Source organism: Aedes albopictus, chromosome 2, assembly GCF_035046485.1.
Source record: "Aedes albopictus strain Foshan chromosome 2, AalbF5, whole genome shotgun sequence".
NCBI lineage: Eukaryota > Metazoa > Arthropoda > Insecta > Diptera > Culicidae > Aedes > Aedes albopictus.
Window position 1 is genome coordinate 387,624,492 of NC_085137.1, and position 14,910 is coordinate 387,639,401.

Genomic DNA, 14,910 nt, shown 5'->3' on the forward strand with positions numbered 1-14,910 from the left:
ACTGACACACATAACGGCAAAGATATCAAATAAATTTGTCAAAAGTTGAATCTGACGTTAACAGAATTTTCAGCAATATCATTAGATTTGTTTTGTAGATAGTAGCGTTAATTAACTTGATGCAAATTCTCTTTCCGAACATAAATTTCCACTTTTTGGTTTACCACATGTCGACTATTCATGATGATGGAGCAAGAATTTTTCATGAAAACCGTGTGCATGTGTCGTCATGGTACGAAGTGACGGCATCAAGGCCAAGCAGCATGTTTATGACCGTCTAATCTCGCTGTTCTGACGTTCTACCGAACCCTTTTGGTGAAAGATTGCCGAAAGAGTGTGAAACTCGCATATGCATTATGTATATTTATATTGCGTGTGTATACAAAATAACAAAAGCACCGCACATCGCATCGAACAACACACAATGACGACGGATGAGAGTATAGATCGCAGGGAGATATTTTCAAACAAGAATAGCAGCAGCGCCAGCGGGATCTTTCTCATCTGCTGCCGGTATCCAAACTTATTTGAATAGGCACATGAATTGCACTGCACATGCTGACGCTTAGAAACATCCCATAAATCAAAAACATTTCACAAACTTTACATGTTATTGAAGACAATGCCTACTTGATTAACAAACAACGCCGATTGATTAAACCTGAAAAATGTTCTGCTGGTTCAAACAAATCAAAAGTTTGGTTGACAACAAGGTTTACAATATAATAATCTGGACAAGCAAGACACACTTGTAACTTTGACAACGATACGATGAAGTTGCTTAAATTCGGCCTGGGAATAGGGTCTGGGACCATTTGGGCAGGAGCACCTATTTTGGGCACTTGCTGCTATAACTCAGTCAATTTCAAACCGATTGACTTGAATTTTTGCACATGGCTAGAGACTGTGCGTAACTGATCGTGCCTCAAAAATCAAGTCAATCGGTTCAAAATTGACTGAGTTATAGCAGCAAGTGCCCAAAATAGATGCTCCTGCCCAAATGGTCCCAGACCCTATATGTATGTGTTTCTTTCATCTGCAGTTTCATTATTGTCGGTGTAGTAGGTACTTTTCGTTGTAGCACTGAGACAGTACAGCCCCAAGTAACACAACATGTATTATAGAAATTATTTCGACTCCAATATGACCAGTTACAAAGTTTTGGTTTGAAGCAATAAAACCGATTTTCAGACTGCTATACGACTGAAAAAGCGCAGAAGGTGGAGCCTGCGCAACATCTTTGTGATGTCATATTCGTGTTCTATATGAATCTGAGCAAACTTGATTATGTATCTTAGTATGTTTTCCATTATATATTTTAAAAAAAATCTAGAAAACAGTGCCTTGGCAATCAAGATGTTTTATTACTGTAAATAATTAAGTTTCAAAATGTCAATAATAAAAATCGACAACTGCGAAAATCGACATGTATCAATAATTCTACCAAGCCACTTTAACGCCTAATTGGGGCTGTCCATAAACCACGTGGTCATTTTTTTTTGGGATTTTTCAACCCCCCCCCCCCCCCCCCCGCGTGGTCATTAGTCCATACAATTTTTTATTGGTCCATACAAAACGGTCATTGGCCGAACCCCCCCCCCCCCAATGACCACGTGGTTTATGGACAGCCCCATTGCCATACTGTGGACATAAATCTTAATGCCAATAATTTTTTACGGTGAAATAGACTATTGTACCCCGATAAAATTAATACGCCTTATAAATCAGTATTTTTGAAGAATTTTTCATCAAAATAAATAAATAGCATTCATCTTATTTTAACACAAAAACTCAAAAATTTAGAAATAAAATTAAATGGCACTCTGTGACATGACATGATACATGTTTTGAGATAAGATTCATAATTGGCTTGATATTATTTTTGTGGATAATTTTGTTGTGGTTGTTGTTGGTTCTCATGTTTGGTTTGGTATTTGAACGGTTTGACATCTGTCACGATTTGGAAAGACACCAAATATCAAGTATCAAATAAGGACTGTTCATTTTATAAAACGGACAACTTGTTAGTACAATATCTTTTTTATTTTTCAATAAAATCATTATCAGTTTTTTGCATAACTTCCTATAGCTATTCTCAAACGTAGGAAAAATATAACATTGAGCAAAATAATCTTTATTGTGTAACTAAAGCGGTTTTCGTAAAACATCAATAAAAACTCATTTCTCAAAATACGACATAACTTTCCACATACTTAACATGCCCATTTTCATGAAGTTTTCAATGTATTGGAATTTTATACTACTCTACTAAAGGTAAAGCTCAAAAGTTGGTCAGTAATAATGCACCAAGCAGCCTCCAGATTGATATAGTAAGTTGCCTTGTTTTCATGGAAATTATTATTATTTTTTTTATTTAAGTCCTGTGTTGCAATAGCACAACGGATTTGGCTAAAAATTTGTCCAGACTAGTAAAATATTGCTCCCTGAATGGTACAAAAGAAAAATTTACTTTTAATTGCATTCTTCATCATAAATTTAATCCATAAAGTTGGTCATAGTAAAAAATTGCATACTTTTTGCTCCATTGATGCTGATTTTTCGACTCTAGCTAATCTGGTTATTATTTATTTTCGACAAAGTTAGTCCTATGTTATTGTACACCTTGTTTAATAAGGATCGGATGTAAAGTTTTAATTTCCAACATCATTGTTTTGCAAAATTTGCATTAGGTTGCATTGTTATTAAGAAGAACTTTCAAAGAACGTAACTGTTTTGGTTACTGTGCCTGTAATGGCGCACAGTAAGCAAACCAACAATGTTATTAAGAAGCAGTTTTCTGCATTTGAAACCTCATTATTCCTACTTTCGTCTGGATGCATGAAAAAAAATGTTTATTTGATATTTTCATGCCCTTTTTGCTTTACAATTGAATTTTATTCAAAAATTCGAATCTCACATGAGGCTTTAATATCTCAACAACTAATTTTCCAATTGAGTTCAAATTTCGTAAGAATGTTTATTACTCATGCTGTTGCAGCATGGCACACACTTTTCTGATAATTAAAACGATATACAATATGTGAACATTGATTTTATATATATTTTAAATTTTCAGCAATTGATAAATTCACCTCATTTAACACTTGGCCGATTTTCTAAAAAAATAAAACTATTTTTATTCGATTAAAAAATGATTACTATAATGAAAGCTGATGTACTGAACAACGAAACAAGGGTGGTTAAATTTGAACTACGCGTCTTGGTTTTATAGCCTTGTAAAGTTGTCCGTTTTATAAATTGAACAGTCCTTAATTATCACAGTTTATACATTGAAGCGGCTCAAAGAGCATTATGCTCGATAAAATCGGCCCTTATCGATAATCACATATGTTGTGGTAACATATATTCCTGTCATTTTTTTTGTATAGGTATTCAAAGCTTAGATTCTGTTAGGAAATAAAAAACGATTCTTCATTTCTATGATCGGTAGTGTAGCATGTCCCTGTTCAAAAATTAGGTTTACGTTAAACATGTTTTCTATCATACTGCAGAAAACCAAAATTCGACTAATTATAAACATACGAAACACACTATGTTTTGTCAAAACATGATTGAAAACAAGTCTTAAACATGAAACTGCAAATGTCACTCTAATATGTCATATAGAACATACTGAGCATGTATGGTAACAAACAAAGTGTACTTAAATAGAACTTACCCAACATAATCGACAACAACATGCAATGTTTGTTTGAGAAAACAAAATATATTCTTTAATAAGACTTCTAAATAGAAGATCACTGTGTATAAGTTTTAGGTATCGTGAAAACGACTTATCCATGACATAATATGTTTCGAGAAACTTCATAACAACTGCTGTAGGACAAAGTAAATATTTGCTATTTCGGATTATGTTTTCGGTGTTACTTGGGGCGTGTCTTAATGGTCTTAATGAATTTTATACAACTTCATAGACAAGATAATTGGAAATGGCTTTTCAAGAACTTTTCAACAGACTGTATTTTTTTGTTGAGTGCATCAAAATTTCCCAAAATCTCACTGATAGCACTGAAGCAGACTGCACCTCTTTTCTGCGAGCCGGATCGATTTCTGAAAAAATCAGCCCATCCAGCCCACGGCCAGAACAAAGTGGGTGAAGTGAGTATCGGAATCGGTAAAAATACCTCCTGCGAAGCGAGTGCTCCTGTTAATGCCAGTTTTCTTGTTCTGTAGTTGTCGGAGCATAAACCGTTGACAAAGGTGCCTATGCTGCAGGCCCTTAACGATAAAACGGAACATTGTTAGTAAGTACACATCAACACTACACAGACACAGCATAATACATAACACATAATTTGTTTGTTGTCCATCAGATCCCAAGAAGAAGGCACAATAAATGTGTCCGAAACGTCGGATGAAAGCATAAGAATCCGTTTTTAATTAAAAGAGACTGGAAGCCATTACCCCGAATCAACTATCACAGTCGTATCTCTAAGAAAGTTTAATTAAATCGTAATTCCAGGAAGAATCCCCGAAGGAATTCTAGAGGAAGTCCTCCAAGAAATCCCCGGAAGAATTCCAGCAAGAATCCCAAAGGAATTCTAGAGGGAGTTTCAGGAAGAATCGTCGAAGGATCACGGATCTTCGAAGGAGGAAACCTTCAAAAAATCTCTGGACTAATCCCTGAATGAGCTTCTGTACCAAAACCAATCCTTGAAGAGACTGCTGGAGGAATTCCTGAATCCTCTTAGAGGTATTCTTTGATCCTCGTATGGGAATCTGTGAAGCAAATATTGGCGAGACCCCTCGCTCAAGGTACTCCTTGAAAGATCTCTGAAGGAACTTCTTGAGGAATCCCTGAAGGAATTCAGGAGGAATCTCTGAAGAAACATCTGCACAAATCGCTGAAACTCCTGGAGGAATCTCTGAAGGAACCTCTGGACTAATCCGTAAAGGAACTCCTGTATGAATTCCTGAAGAAACTTCAGAAGGAATCCCTGGAGAAACTCCTATACTAATCTCTAAAGGACGAAATAACTAATTTTTTTAAAAACAAATTTAATAATTGACATGGAGATAAATTTGTGAAAAAATCATCACTTGGTGATTTGGGTGTGGTTTGAACCCACGACTCCGTATCGCTATTCCGGCGCTATAACCAACTAATAGGCACAGAACAAGCTACGATTCTGTGAAACAGACAGTCAAACTGGAGCACCACCCTAATCGAGTCCGTCTTTCACAAATTTTTCTCTCTTTCGGCTTAGATGTCAATCTCCCATTCGCTGGCAGTTGTGCCTTCGAAATGGTGAGCGCTAGAAAACTGTTTATGCGATGAGTTTTTATTCAATTCCAGTAGGGATCACAAAAGAAACTCCAGGAGAAGTTTCTGAAAGAATTCCAAGAAGAATCCTTGAAGGAATTCCTGCAGAAATTTCCAAAAACCCCTGAAGGTACATAAAAAGAAAATCGGGTTAAGTACGGTTCCTTTGAATTCCACTAAGAATTTGCATCCTTTGACAGATACGTATTTCGACCTCAACTGTAAGGTCGTCTTCAGTGTCTTGTACTTGACTCGACCCTGAAGGTACTCCTAGAGATATCCCTGAGTGGAATTCCTGAAGGAACTCCCAGAGGAATCTCCGAAAGAACTCCCGGACTAATTGCTATGAAAACTGCTGTACGAATTCCTGGAGGAATTTCAGAAAGAATATCTGAAGGAACTCCTAGACTAATCACAGAAGGATCACCTATGGGAATCCCTGAAGAATCTTCTGTATGAAGATGGATCTCCTGGAGGCATTTATGGATCCTCCTACAAGAATCTCTGAAGGACCTCCTGGAATTATCCCTGGAGTAACACCTGCCGGAATTCTTGAAGAATCATGTGAAAAAAAAGTCCCTGATAAAACTACTAGAGGTATCTCAGAATCCTCTTGGATGAATCTCTGACGCATGGTTCCTGATTTCCACTTTGCATCTTAATTCACATTGAAAGTCACTCAGCAGCGAACGGTTGTCGCTTTTGTATGGGAAATGATAAATAATTAATGAGTTTGGTGAAAAAATATCCGAACATTTAGGCAAACTCATGAAATTCATCGGATTTGTTAAGAAATTTTCAGAGTGACTCAGATTTTACTTTTAATTTTTCAAATTGATAGCATAGCATGAATACTTGCACAAATCTTGGATGGAGTTGCAAAGTTGAATATTTCCATTGACATTGCTGATGTCGCTACTATCTACAATGTCATAGATTCACTCAGCTTCACACACCTGGCCAAGTCCTTGCAAGCATTTATAAATCCCTTCATCAACTTAGAAAGAGCCCAGAACTGAAGCATCTTCCAATAGATGAAAGGATGTTGAAAATAGTGAATTTTCAACTTATATGCAGTTATAAAGTAAATATACTGAAATAGAAGTATTTATAAATAAATAATATTGGAAAGATCTCACCAATTGTTGTGGGGTTTTTGTGGTTCAATGCCGATCATCTAATTGTCTTGATTAATGTTCTTCTCTGTAAAGAACAACACAATACTCAGCAAAGAACAACACAATACTGAACACTAAACACCCGCGCATCTATTGTTTTGATTTTCACTCGAGACAATAGCGAACGCGATCGATTATGCTGCCATACTCACCCCTACAGGAGTGATGCATGCACAGCCAAGAACAACACAATACTCTTACTTTTAATTTTTCAAATTTCGTTAAAAAAAATATGTTTGTTCTCCCTTAAAATGATAAAATTCGAACAAAATTTTGCGACAATTGTTTCATCTTAGATTTCAACAAATTCCAATCTGATAACCCAAATCATTTGGCGGCCAAATATCATTCTGGACCTTTCTTCAGTGTAAGTATATCCCGAAAACCTTTTTCAAATTCCCGCCGGCCTTTTAAAATGCATGGAATTTTGTCTGCCGATAGTATGGCATACTACTACCGCATAGAAAGGGGTTTATCTCGTTTTGCTTTCAAGTAACTGAAACAAATAAATAAAGCTTGTATGCTCTTACTCCGTAGAGAGCCGGATGGAAATCCAAAGACTAGAAGTGGCAACGATTCTCGTTGCCGCCAGCCCAGCACCAGCAGCAGTCGTCAGCGTGCGCCGTTTGTTGTAAGAAGCGCACGTTCCAAATAAGATTGAATGGGAGAACAGTAGCTAGTAGGTAGGTACGTGTGAGCCAGATTTTTTCTCCATTGCATGCATGTGTGGTTTTTCTCTTAATGTCGGAAAATGACTTTTATTACATCGGAGAATGGTGTGAAAATTCGTCATCATATTATAACCTAGTGTAGTGGATCTAGCACTAGCAGGAAAGCAATACCCACACGACAATTGAATTGCTTTACGACCTTGAAAATGTGTTTTATGTTTTCAGTCGAGAATTAAGCATACGAACTGTGGTGCAATGCAATGATTTATTTTTATATTTAGCCTGTGCTTCACACCCATTTTGGTCACTGTTTTGTTATTGTTCTAAATAATTTATTACTCTCGGAATTATTTATGACATTTTTTGAAATTATCTATCAAATTTCATTATGAATTTAAAGTGTGTTCTTACACAATGCACGACAAAAAATTTTACGAGAATAGTAAAAAAGTTGATCGAAAAGGAAGAACTTCCTATCATAGATAAACAGATGTCAAGTTGTACTCATTTTCCAACGGCCATATTTTTTTTTCAAATTTTTATGTAGGGAAGTGGAACCATCTCGGCAGGGGTCCTATTTTGGGCACTTTTCTGCCATAACTCAGCTAATTCTGAACGAATTGACACAATTTTTGGAACAAGATGAGATACGTATACCTAGTACAAAATTTTAAGTAGGTACAAGTTAGTAAGGTTTGGAATTGACTGAGTTATAACGAAGAGTGCCCATAATACCGGCCGCTGCCCAAGTGGTTCGCTACCCTAACTTTTCCAAATTTTGGTTTTCAACATCTGAAACATTAAGCTGATGGAAAGAAAACTGTTTTACTTCATGGCTGCCTTAGCACCACTGCACAATGGGTTTAGAGCCGAATTTACGAAGACAAAAATGTTTGTGCCAAAACCTTGAGTTTTAGATACAGTGTGTCTTTGGGAAAGTTTCTACGACCTTTTTTCTCATTATTGTTAAATTGGGGTGTTCCCTCTAGTATTGCTGATCCAAACATCTGCTTTTTAATAGTTTTATATACGTTTACAAAAATATTCTACAAAGTTGTAAAGAACTTTTTCGGAGCAAGTTTGCCGAAGAAACCATTATTCTATCTCTTTTTTTTTTTTTTTATTCTTATTCACTTAACCTAATTTGCAGCTCTATTGTCCACTGGGGCACTACGTGAGCAATTTCAATTGACAGCTGCACTTACATTTTTGTACAGCGCCTAGATTCTAATTCTACTTTATCGAACTGGTTGCCTTTCTGCTGCTTTCACTTTTTCTACTTTATACCTAGTAGAATGATGAGCACAAGGATGATGATGGATGGCCGTTGTTCCTTTCCAGTCCGATTGGGGGTCCATTATGAGTAGCAGTTCGCCGATGTCCAGGTATCCGGGTCCGTTTGAGCCATGGGGCTCAGAAGAGGGTCAGTGTCAGTTGCTTTCGGGGGAAAAGCAACTGACGAAAAATTGCAAGTGCCGGGGCTGGGAATCAAACCCATGACCATCCGCATATGAAGCGAACGTGTGTATTATTCTATCTCTTATGGTTTCAAATTTATATATTTTTTTTTTAAAGATTCATGTTAGGGTGATCCATGAAATTCAGTTTTCTTGCATTAACTTTTAATCTATTCGTTTCTCGTGAAAACTTTTTTCCGAGCACTCTTAGAACTATCAATGACGCATATTTTTTCCAAAGAGCTCAATCCCAGCCAACCCATGATCGCATATGATGTTGAATAGGATGTAAAAGTGGAGGCGATATACGCACACTTTACACGCGGTTAAATGGAAGCATGTACGCATATGGCCTCCACTTTAGTATCCTATGCAACATCATATAAGACTTTGTGTTAGCTGGGAATGTTCTATCTCTCATAATTAAAAAGATATTGACTTTTTTCTTCGAAAAACCACTTCTTTCATAAAATCATACCTCAAAAAGGAGCAAATGCATTGAAAAGACAGTACTCTGTTATATTTATGGTGAAAAAACCACGGGTACCATTTTTTTTTGAAAATACGATTTTTTTCATGGAAAAGCAGGTATAACTCTGAAAATTGATGAGATACAAACTTGGCGTCTTCGACATAATTGTGAGTTTTTGGATGCTCTAAAAGAACACAGAATGCCGGGGCCCGTGGCGTAGTGGCTACACGTTTGATTCATAAGCAGATGGTCATGGGTTCGATCCCAGCCCCGGCACTTTCGTCAGTTGCTCTTTCCCCCTGAGAGCAGCTGACACTGACCCTCTTCTGAGCCCATTGCTCAAATGAACCCGCATACTTGGAAATCGGCGAACGGCAACCCATAATGGACCCCTAATCGGACTGGAAATAGGAACAACCAACAGCCACACATCAAAATCCTCGTGCTCATCATTTTACCATGACAGGGTAGAAAGTGAAAGCAGCGCAACGGCAGCCAGTTCGATATAGTACAATTAAAATAGAATACATTTAGGTGCTGTACAACCTTTTCGAAGAAAAAAGCCAATATCTTTGTAACTATAAGAGTTAGAATATTGAGCTTTTTGAAAAAAATATGATGATAGTTCTAAAAGTGCTCGGACCGAAGTTTTAAAGAGAAACGAATGAATTAAAAGTTATTGCAAGAAAACTGAATTTCATGGAACACTCTAACATCAATCTTTTAAAAATTTATAAGTTAGGAACCATAAGAGGTAGAATAATGTTTTTTTCGGCAAACTTGCTCCAAATAACTTCCTTTACGACTTTGTAGAATATTTTGTAAACGTATATGAAACGTATAATTTCACAATAATGAGAAAAAAGGTAAAAAAATAAGAAGGAACTTTCCCAAAGACACCATGTTTCTAAAACTCAAAGTTTTGGCACAAACATGTTTGTCTTCGTAAATACGACTCTGGACCCATTGTACAGTGGGCAAAAGCCAATCAAAACCGACAAAGAATTCTATATCTTTAGTTGCCCTCGAAAATCGAACTAAACCATTTTTGAATGGAAAAAGCCAGGGGGCCCCAAATCCCTTATATTTTAAAGAAACTTTATACTTTCTTTGCATTACTTGAGGTGTCTATCAAGACAAAATGTCTTGAGGGCTTACACAAAGAGATTTGAGCAAAATAAATTGTCAAATGCCCTATTTTGCCCCAATTACCATATAATAGTATATTATTAGTAGTTTTCTAATTGTTTGCCTAGCTTCTTAGCATAATTTAATGCGATACTGATTTCAAAATGTTCGGATATAATATTTAAATTGATGTAAGCTCCCTGGGCCGCAAGTTGCAAAGTTATCGGAGCCATTTAGCCCCAATTTTCCTTATATTATATTCCTATTAAAAACATTCTACACTTATTCAACACTTTTTCGACATATTTCGCATACTATGAGATGCTCATGAGACTAGATTCTTCTCTTTGTGTATGTCTTCTATAGAGAAATCGATTTAGGATTTTTTAGTAACGTACATTAACTCATATGACTCATTTGGCCCCAATTCCCTTATATTGTAAAGGAAAAAAATGTAGAGCTCATCGTTAATCAAACTTTTTAATTTTTTTTTTGAAGTTTTCGTCATGACAAATTGTTTTCAGAGCATACATAAATAGATCTTAGCAACGTAGATTCCCGTAGGTTTGCATAAGTAACCCATTCAACCCCAATTCCCTTATATTAGTACAATATTAGTAGTTTTCGGATTTTTTTCTAGCTTCTCAGCATAAATTTATGGGGTTTTGATTCTAAAATGCTCAGATATTATATTCATATTGATAAGAGTCCCCATGGGCAGCATGTTGTCAAATTATTGGTGTTATTTAGCCCCAATTCCTTTATATTCTGATATTATCATAGAATAGGAAGTTTTTTTCCAGACATAATCAATTTGCTTCGCATAATATGAGATGTGACTGAATTGTTCTTATTGTGTATATCTTTTATAAATAAATCATTTTAGGCTTTTGGTCATTAAGCATATGATTCATTTGGCCCCAATTCCTTTACATTTTAAAGGAATTTTTAGTTAGCTCATCGGAAATCAAAATTTTCAAAACTGTTTGAGGTTTATGTGAAGTCCATGTGGAAGATATGATCTTCTTGAGTACCCTTATATATGCTCATTTGACTCATGTGAGCTCTATTCATTTATATTTCACATAAAACCAAAGTTTCTTTTCATTATCTTCATGAAGTTCCTTGTGGAATCTTTCAAGATGAACTTTCTCAAGGAAATTCTTCTGGAATTTCCTAAGTAGATTTCACGACCTTACTTTTTACATTTGAGTTTCTTCTGGAATCACTGAAGAAGTTTTATCTGGGATTACTCCTGGATTTTCTTTTGGTATTTTACCTGGAGTTCTTTCTGGAATCTCAGAAAGAACTTTTAGACGACCCCTAAAGGAATCTTCATGAGTTCTAGGAGAAATCTCAGAAAAAATGTGAAGCCTCACTTGAGGAATCCCGGAAGAAATTTGTGGAAAAATAATGAATGGAAGAAGATAGTTCACAAGAAATCTTACACACAAAACTTGTCGAGGAATCTCACACTGGACCTTTGAGAGGAATCTCAGAGAAAATATCTTGACGAACCCAGAAAACCTCAGAAGGAATTCTAAATATATAAAAAAATAAGAAATTTCAAAAGGAGCTCCTTGACTGATCTCAGGATAAACTTCTGGCGGAATCCCAGAAAACATCTCAGGAGAAACTATGTAAAACATCTCCAAGAGTTATATCAGAAGAAAGTTCAGATGAATTTTCAGAGAATCCCAGAAGTGATATTTGGAGGAATTACAAAAGGAGTTTTTGAAAAATTCACAAAAAAAAAACTCCAGGAGAAATACCAGAAGTTAATGCTTGAGGAATCCCTGAAGGATGTTCTTGTAGAATTCCAAAGAAAATTTATGCAAGAACCGCACAAGAAATTTCAGAAAAAAAACAGAAACTTTTCCAGGAGAAATCCCAGGATGCATTCTTTGAAAAAATTGCAGGCGGAACTTTTTGTCCCCAGAAGAAACTGAAGAAATCTTGAGAATTCCTGAAAAAAATCAGAAGGAACTCCAGATTTTAGAAAAAAAAAGTTTTAGAGAAATCCCTGAAACGACTCCTTGAAGGTTATTAGAGCAAACTACCAGAACAAGATGCTAAAAGAACTTCTAAAAAAAATCTTACAATAAACTGCAGGAAACCTAAAGAAAATCCAAGATAAATGTCAGAAAAACATCATTGAGTAATCCTTGACATAGCGCTCAAAAATATTTATATGTGATCGTGGAACATTTTGTAGAAATAACCTCAAACAGTTTCTGAAAGATTGATTAATTATGTGGAAACTATAAGTTATCTATCAAACTTAAGGGAATTGGGGCTAAATGAGCTATATGATGTAAGTAGTTATATATTGAAGCGCATAAATTGATTTATATACAGAGGACATATACGAGAAGAACAATTGAGTCTCATGAGCAAATAATGTTATACGAAGAAAGTCATATATTTAAAAAGTAACTGTTCGTATCATTTAAATTTCATCATATACGGGAATCGAGGCTAAATAGGCCGATAATTTGACAACATGTTGCCCAAGGTGCCTCATTTCGATGTCTATTTTATATGCAAACATTTTTCAATCAAAATCCTTTCATGTTATTTTGAAAAGCTGTACAATTTATCAGTAAACTACTAATGTTACATTAATATAAGGGAATTGGGGCTAAATGGGTTACTTATGCAAACCTACGGTAATCTATATTGCTCCGATCTATTTATGTATGCTCTAAAAATAAATTGTCATGACGAAAACCTCAAACAATTCCAAAAAATTGATTAACGATGAGCTACATATTAATTTCCTTTGAAATATAAGGGAATTGGGGCCAAATGAGTCATATGAGTTAATGTAATGCTACTAAAAATACCCAAATCGATTTCTTTATAAAAGACATACACAAAGAGAAAAATTTAGTCTCATGATCATCTTATATTATGCGAAGTAAGTCTAATAAGTCTTGAAAACCCCGTTTTTTAAAGAAATATCATAGTATAAGGGAATTGGGGTAAATGGCTCCGGTAACTTTGCAACTTGCGGCTCAGGGAGCTTACATCAATTTGAATATTATAGGCAAACAATTAGAAAACTACTAATTATATACTAATATAAGGGAATTGGGGAAAAATAGGGAGTTTAAACAAACTTACGACAATTTATTTTGCTCAAATCTCTTTGTGTAAGCCCTCAAGACATTTTGTCATGAGAGACACCTTAAGTAATGCCAGTCTGATTTGCGATGCGAAAAGTATAGGATTTCTTTGAAATATAAGGGATTTGGGGCTAAATGAGCCACGTAGAGCAATTTGCCGTCGCGTGCGTTGTCAATCGATTCCCCAGGCTTCTTCCATTCGGAAATGGTTTAGATCGATGTTCGATGCCACTTGAAACAAAAGGTATAGAATTCTTTGTCGGTTTTGATTGGTTTTTGCCCATTGTGGCATTGTGTGCTGTGGCGCTGCTCTTAGTGCAACTGGAAATACTCGTCTATGTGCTACAACCATTCTTCTTCGGGATAAATAAAAACGAATTTCGAAAGCATGATTCAGTGGCCGTTTCCTCCAGAGATACGAAGTCGCTAATTATAGGAAATTACTTGTGCGTGTTAGTCTAACTTTAGCCACATACCTACCACTTCGGTTGGTCGGTAGAGTGGATAATGGAACCTGTAAAAAACGCTGACGAAGACTAGCGTTGACGACGTCTGGATAAACCTATCATCATCCTCCAAAACCATACAGACCGACAGCAGTTAAATTTGCCTTGTCAGCATCGGTACATTCCTGCGGGATTTGTTATTACATTCTCAATGCCGCCACGCTGTATGAGACGATGGCGGCGGCTGCTCTGCCAGACAGCTCACATTTCGTCTATAGTCCGCCCGCCAGTCAAGGTGGCCAATATCACGCGAATTATTACCAACGTGGCAGTGAACCATCCAAACTCCAAACATATGATCCTCAGCCAGCCCAGCCACCGCTAAACCCAACACGGTTGATAGTACCTAGTACGCATAACGTTTCGCTAATTGTTCTTTGAAGGAGTGTCCGACTACAGTCGCGATGACATGAAACACCTTTGTTTGGCGGTGTGTTGTATATTGTATATTGAACATTGAGGTTTAGTATATTATCTTACTCATCTCGCTTCACAGTCCAGTTCACCGGCTTAGTCGGTCAGACTAGTTTTTTTTGTCGGCTGATTGGTTTCACCTGTCCACAACTCATCTCGCGGAGAGTGAGTGCCGGCCGGCCGACAAGTTATGAGATTGAGATTGGCGGCTCGTTTGGCGTTGATGCGGCAGCGGTGGGTATCTATGTCTCTAAATACTGTGCTGCGGTCTGGGAAGATAGTTCATATTAAATGCCCATTTGAAACGGATTTATTCATCAGATATAGGCATAGCATTACGAGTGACGATTACTGGTTCGTAACAGTATGCAAGGTTGTTACGGCATTTGATCAATGATAGGTGATGACTATTTCCTAGCTGGTAATCCAAAACGATTTTAAATGGCAAATCGATCAAGAATGAGATTTTGTAGTGTAACCTTGATATGGAATTACGGTAACCAGGGCGCAAAATTTTCGAGCAGACGAGTTGAAGTTCACCGTGCGGCAATTTTCATTCACTTGCCTGCATATTCATATTCAGCTGCTCGATACTCATTTGTCATCTGAATGAAAGTCAATGAATATTTGTAAACATCTTACAAAGTGCTAAATTACTGATAAAATATTAAC

The 14,910-nt window shown here is 36.4% G+C and overlaps 1 protein-coding gene and 1 long non-coding RNA gene across 2 annotated transcripts in view; both read left to right on the forward strand.

Moving 5' to 3' along the window:
• The window catches only part of LOC109399416 (CD63 antigen), a gene marked incomplete at its 3' end in the record, with an annotated part of 85,835 nt that overhangs the window by 18,687 nt on the left and 52,238 nt on the right, over positions 1-14,910 (forward strand).
• LOC134287280 (uncharacterized) lies at positions 1,636-4,463 on the forward strand. Its single transcript, XR_009997185.1, has 2 exons — positions 1,636-4,119; positions 4,195-4,463. It is a non-coding gene; the product is annotated as an uncharacterized LOC134287280 (long non-coding RNA).